The following is a 6,632-nucleotide window of genomic DNA, read 5'->3' on the forward strand; positions in this document are numbered from 1 at the left end:
TACATTATTAAGTAAGGTAGTTTATCATCTTTGTGGGGTGAATTGTGTCTCTGCAGAGTGACTGTGGTAGTCTTGGCTGATTGTTCTTCTGTGGCGGTGGTGAGGCATTGAGTAGGTAGGGAAGGAGCAGTGTGGTGGGAGCAGGCAGCACAGCTTATGCCGAATGCTGAAGATGTTAAGGAAGGTACGAATGGAATCCTAGATTTAGCAGTGAGGGTGTCTTTGACTTAACTAAGAGGAGAGTCCATGACAAGATAGGGAAAGAAGTTAAGCTGCAGTTGGTCAGGGAGTGAATATTACATATAGACTACAATTTTAAGCATGTGAGGGGATGAAAAAATTAACATAGGCCGGGCGTGGTGGCTCATGCCTGTAATTCCAGCACTTTGGGAGGCCAAGGCAGGTGGATCATGAGGTCAGGAGATCGAGACCATCCTGGCCAACATAGTGAAACCCTGCCTTTATAAAAAAAATTAACATAAATTCTAGGTTTGTTTTGCCTAATAAGATGCTTTTAAGAAAATTTACTAGCCAGGCATGGTGGCTCATGCCTGTAATCCCAGCAGTTTGGGAAGCTGAAGCAGGTGGATCCCTTGAGGTCAGGAGTTCGAGACCAGCCTGGCCATGTGGCGAAACCTCGTCTCTACTAAAAATACAAAAATTAGCTGGGCGTGGTGGCACATACATGTAATCCCAGCTACTCAGGAGGCTGAGCAGGACAATTGCTTGAACCTGGGAGGTGGAGGTTGCAGTGAGCTGAGATCGCACCACTGCACTCCAGCCTGGGTGACAGAGTGAGACTCTGTCTCAAAAACCAAAATAAAAACAATAGAAAGTTGACCATTAGCCTGATGGATAGGAGAGAAGTGGTTAGCAAGAGACCCTGACAGGCTGTGCTTGCTTGAGTCTGAGACCTAGATGAACAACAACCCATTTGGAATATTTCTTTTAAACAAAGAAATTTCCTTATGTCATTCCCAAGTCATTGGTAAGGTTTTGTTCAGCCCTACAGTCTAATGTCAACTAGGCTTTGGGGAATTAAGGAAGGGACTGTACTATATATTATATACATTAGAGCAAAGGGCCTCAGCTACCCAGAGAAGCAGTAATGAGACAACAGGAGATGGAAATAGATGTTTAGAAAAAGATAAAATTGGCAACCAAGTTAACATCTACACATACCTGAGGGTATCCCAAAGTTTATGACAGGAGGTTTGATTGGACCCTGCTGCACTCTTGAAGGCTGAAGTCAACTCTGGAATGTTAGCCTGGAATGTTACGGAGTTTGTCCTTTCCATAGGAGCCATAATAAACAAAAATACAAAGAGAGTTGAGAGGATGGAGAAAGTAATCTTCCTAAGGCTCCCAATCTTCCTCCTTGATTATGTCATCTTTCCCCTGATCGACCACTTGCAGTGGTTCTTGGCTTTCTCACATGGTAACTGTTGTGATTGTACAATCTGATCTTAACTTTCTTTCCAAATCTGTATTTTTAGAATTCCCTCCATTTTATGCCCGAAACTCTTTGGTCTGGAATTCGAGAACTCCACCAAGACCACCAGATAGGTGTTTGTAAGAAGCCATGTCTTATAGGACTGTTCTGTATCATCCCAACCCTCCAACCAACAGGTGGCTGCTGTCTGAGCACTCTTTCTGTTTTTTTTGTTCATATGCTATTTTTTTTTTCAGCAGGGCTGCTATGGTAGGTTTGGTAATGCCTCCCAAAATATATCCACATATTAATCCTCTGAATCAGTAAATTCTTAGAATCTGCTGCCTTATACGGCAAAGACTTTACAGTCCTGATTAATAAAGACCTTGAGATGAGATTATCCCTGATGAACTGGCTGGATGCCAAAGGCCATAAAAAATGTCCTTCTAAGAGAAAGGCAGAGTCCAGGCATGGTGGCTCACACCTGTAATCCCAGCACTTTGGGAGGCTGAGGCAGGTGGATCACCTGAGGTCGAGAGTTCAAGACCAGCCTAACCAACATGGCAAAATCCTGTCTTTACTAAAAATACAAAATTAGCCTGGAGTGGTGGCACATGCCTGTAATCCCAGCTACTCAGGAGGCCGAGGCAGGAAAATCACTTGAATCCAGGAGGCAGAGGTTGCGGCGGGCTGAGATCGCACCATTGCACTCCAGCCTGGGCAACAAGAATGAAACTCTGTCCAAAAAAATAACTAATTAATTATTAATCAATTAAAAGAGAGAGAGGCAGAGGAACACAAGAGAAGGCAATGTGAAGACAGAGCACAGAGGACTGAAAGATGTAGACCTTGAAGATGAAAGTGATGCAGTCACAAGCCCAGGAATCTCAGCCGCTATTAGAAGCTAGAAGAGACAAGAAACAGATTATGCTCCAGAGCCTCCAGAGAAAGCACAGCCCTGCCAGCTCCTTGCTTTTGGACTCCTGGTTCCAGAACTGTGAAAAAGTCCATTTCTGTTGGTTTAAGCCATGGGGTTTACGGTTATTTGTTACCACAGCCACAGGATATGAATACAGATGCCCTTATCCTCTGACACAGATGTCACTTCTGATGGTCAAAATGTGTTTTTCCTTTAAGCCTTGACCCAAACACTCCTCCTCCCTGTAGAGTTCCCATATAGCTTCGGCTGAAAGCAGTTTTGCTGTACTTATGGTATAAGGTTCACCTGGCACCTTAGTTAGAAACTCCTGGATCTCTTTTATGCATTGTTAAGCAGGCTACTAGGCTAGAAAACATGAGAGATAGACTTGGTGTTCAGGAACTAGTACAAGAAAAAAATCTTTGGAATATTCTACTAGTTGGATTGGTGTCTAATGTGCTCATAAAACTTTAGGGCTATAAACTCTGAAGGGACTCTTTATAAGACGTTTCCTGCTGGGACTGTCATGATGGAGTCAGATTCATCAGGCACTGCTCAGGACTGGAACGTCAGCAACCAGGACTGAGCAGGTGGAGCAAGCCCCACTGTGTTCACTCTGCCCTCCCTGAGTCCCAACTGCTGGGCTCACCAATGCCCTGATACTCAGGCTCAGCCCTGTTTCTGCTACTGAGTTGATTGTGACCAAAGCAAACAAATCATCAACAGCTTCAGCTTGGTATCGTCAGGACTGGAAATGAATCTAACCTGCTTGACCCTGTGGCATAGCTGTAACAGCTGAGCAACTGCCTGCCCTCTCGAATCTCTCCAACCAGATTCCAGATCGGAGCCCCTCCTAGCCTTGGAGTTGGTGCAATTCATAAAACTGAACATTTGGCCAAGATTTTCTCCTCTCTTTGCTTTCCTCCCAGCCAAATTCCATAGTCCCTCTAAAGGCCTAGATCCTGCACTGAACTGAGACTTTGCAGGTGGCTGGTGCAGTGGTGTTTCCTCTAGTCCATTTGTTCTTTCCACAGAGATAGAGCCTAGTTCTGTGCCTTCAATCTGCTAGCCATATGTGTTAGTCAGGGTTCTCCAGAGAAACAGAATAAATACGCTGCTTATCTCTTACAGAGATCTATAAGAGAAGATTTGTTGTTGAAATTGGCTCAGGTGATTATGGAGGCCAGGAAATTCAGTTCAAGTCCAAAGGCCTGAGAACCAGGGGAACTGATGCTATAACTTCCATCCCAAGGAGTCCAAAGGCCCAAGAACCAGGATCTCTGATGTCTGAGAGCAGAAGATGGATGTCACAGCTCACAAAGAGAGAGAACAAATCTACCCCTCCTCCTCCTTTCTGTTCTGTTCAGGCCCTCGAGGGGTTAACTGATTCCCATCCACACTGGTGAGGATGATCTTTTTTCAGTCTGTGAAGTCGAAGGCTCAGCCTTCTGGAGATACTTCACACACATACCCAAAAAGAAAGTCTGACCACCTATCTGAGCATCCCTGAGTCCAGGCAAATTGACACATACAAGTATCACACAAAGCTCCTGCCAGACTGTCTGACTTAAATTTAGGGATTCTAACCATCCATGCCTCCTGCTTCATGGAGTAACGGTCTATAAACAGCACTTGAGCAGCTCTGCCCTTTGACTAATTAGTAGAGACTAGTGCAGCCAGTGAGAGCAACTGGGTAGCTTCCACAGCCTCAGCCTCCTTTTTCTGACATTGACTTCTGAGCACCAGTGTGGCTCCCTCCTTAATCTGCCAAATCTCTATACCTAGGCCCATCTCATCTCCGACAGACACACTACTTCATGGTTGTTAAAAACATGGACTAAGGGTGTCTGCTTTGATATGTTACTTCACTTCACCTGAGAATGTTTCAACTTATTCTCTAAAATGGGTATAACTACAGAACATACCATCCAGAGATGTGGGAAAGATTGAATTTGATTGTGGCCATAAAGTATTTTCTCTGAGGCACTGTGCTACGTGACCAATATATATATAAGTATTTCTATTGGCCTCTCCAAAACATAAGCAGGCGGGACACTTGAAAAATAATTTGTTGTCTACCAAAAACTGCAATCCCACTTTGGGAAGCCAAGGTGGGTGGATCGCTTGAGCCCAGGAGCTTGAGACCAGCCTGGGCAATATGGCGAAACCCCATTTCTACCAAAACAAAATAAAACAAATTAGCTGGGTGTGTGACGGAGTGCATCTGTAGTGCTAACTACCCAGGAGGCTGAGGTGAGAGGATCACTTGAGCCGAGGACCAAAGGTTTCAGTGAGCCAAGATTGCACCACTGCACTCCAGCCTGGGTGACAGAGAGAGACCCTGTCTCAAAAGCAAAACAAAAACTATAAACCTTTATCTCAGCTAATCTTTAGAATTTTCATGAAAAAGCATAGAAAGCTACTTTTCTGGGGAGATACAGGTTACTGAAACCCAGATGGAATATAAATAAAATAAAAAATAAAGTTTTAAACACAGAAAAATGTTTTTTACTCTGTCACTGAGTGTTTGGTGTGGGGTTTCCACCCCTCAAAATAAGACAGGCATCTGTCTTTGGCCCATTTTAACATTCCCTTATGAAGAGATGGTTTCCAAGGTATCATAAGCTCCTTTAAGTTGCTAGGTAAAAAGGAAGGCATGACATGTTAGTTTCAGACATGCAAGAAGCAGAGATCTTCTCAGGATCTGTACTGAGCTGGAAACCTAATTTCAGATGTGGTGTGAAGTGGTGTCTGAAATCGAAGCCAAGAGGGGTTTTATGTTTTTATGTGATAACTGCCCTCTGGTGGTAGAGGCTGGAATTTTATTGATGAAAGGCTGGTTCTTTAATAACTGAGATTCTGAACAAGTAATTCTTATTCCTCTTGCCTTTCGACTTTATTTTCCAAATAAAGACCCCCATAGACTGAGACCATCTCACTATTTTGTCTGACCAGCTTTTAAATTACTTGTACTGGTGCTTGCTTTGGCAGCACATATACTAAAATTGGAACGATACAGAGAAGATTAGCATGGCCCCTGCACAAGGATGACACACAAATTCGTGAAACTTTCCATTAAAAAAAAAAAACAATGCTTGTACTGTATAGGGTGGGAGGTGGCAAGCTTGGGGGAAAATATTTCTTTTTAATGCCTGGATTTTTTTTTTTTTTTTTTTTTACCAGTGTCACGTGATATTACATGCCTGGACTCTTATTCCCTATTTGGAAAATTTTTGAATGATAAATGTTGAACCCGTGCTTTCTGATTGGAAGCTGCAAAGCACAAATTAGCTGGTCTACATGCATATGCCAAAAGAGGCATCCTATTAGTATGATGAAAGAAACTTTTTTTTTTTTTTTTTTTTCTGAGACTGAGTTTCACTTTTGTTGTCCAGGCTGGAATGCAGTGGCGCAATCTCGGCTTCCGCAACCTCTACCTCCTGGGTTCAAGAGATTCTCCTGTCTCAGACTCCTGAGTAGTTGGGATTACAGGCATCCACCACCACGCCCAGCTAATTTTGTATTTTTAACTGAGAGGTCAGATAAGAATGTCAAGATAAAGAAAATGTAGAATTGGAGATAGTAGGGCAAAGAGTAGAGGGAAGAACTGGCAATCAAGGGCAAAGATAGAAGTCAGGAGTCTTAATGAGTTTTCTATCACCAGGTAGATGACCAAAACCTCCATGAACCTTACTTAGTTCTCAGCTGGAAAATAGGACAAGGAACTGAACTAAATTGGAAAGTCCCTTCCAAGTTAAAAAAAAAAGAAGAAGAAGAAATCTACTTGAGTATCATGTTAATTACATATAACCTGCCATAGTGTCCTCAAAACACTGTTTTATTCTTTGTGTACCCACTCCCCAACCCCAGCAACTCCCTTTCCATTCATTTCATACCACCAGCCAGGGGCGCCTTTTCTCCAACACTAAAGGCTGGCAGAGGGACAGGTGATTCAGAAGCACTTATTTTTAATTTGAGACAGAGTCTCACTCTGTCCCGACGCTGGAGCACGGTGGCACGATCACAGCTCACTGCAGCCTTGACCTCCTTAGGTCAGGTGACCCTCCTGCCTCAACCTTCCAAGTAGCTGGGACCACAAGTGTGTACCACCATGCCTGGATAATGTCCTTTTTTATTATTTGTAGAGACAGGGTCTCACTATGTTGTCCAGACTGGTCTCAAACTCCTGGGCTCAAGTGATCCTCCCTCCTAGTCCTCCCAAAGTACTGGGGTTATAGAAGTCAGCCACTGTGCCTGGCCTAAAACACATTTTTATCTGAG

At 43.6% G+C, this 6,632-nt stretch overlaps 1 non-coding gene across 1 annotated transcript; it reads left to right on the forward strand.

Annotated features, from left to right (window-relative positions):
* The first annotated feature begins 5,326 nt into the window (after nucleotides 1–5,326).
* Nucleotides 5,327–5,433, forward strand: LOC120365609 (U6 spliceosomal RNA). The gene has a single exon (XR_005580506.1). It is a non-coding gene; the product is annotated as a U6 spliceosomal RNA (small nuclear RNA).
* The last annotated feature ends 1,199 nt before the right edge of the window (nucleotides 5,434–6,632 follow it).

The sequence above is a fragment of the Saimiri boliviensis genome, chromosome 1 (genome assembly GCF_048565385.1).
Source record: "Saimiri boliviensis isolate mSaiBol1 chromosome 1, mSaiBol1.pri, whole genome shotgun sequence".
Classification (NCBI taxonomy): Eukaryota; Metazoa; Chordata; class Mammalia; order Primates; family Cebidae; genus Saimiri; species Saimiri boliviensis.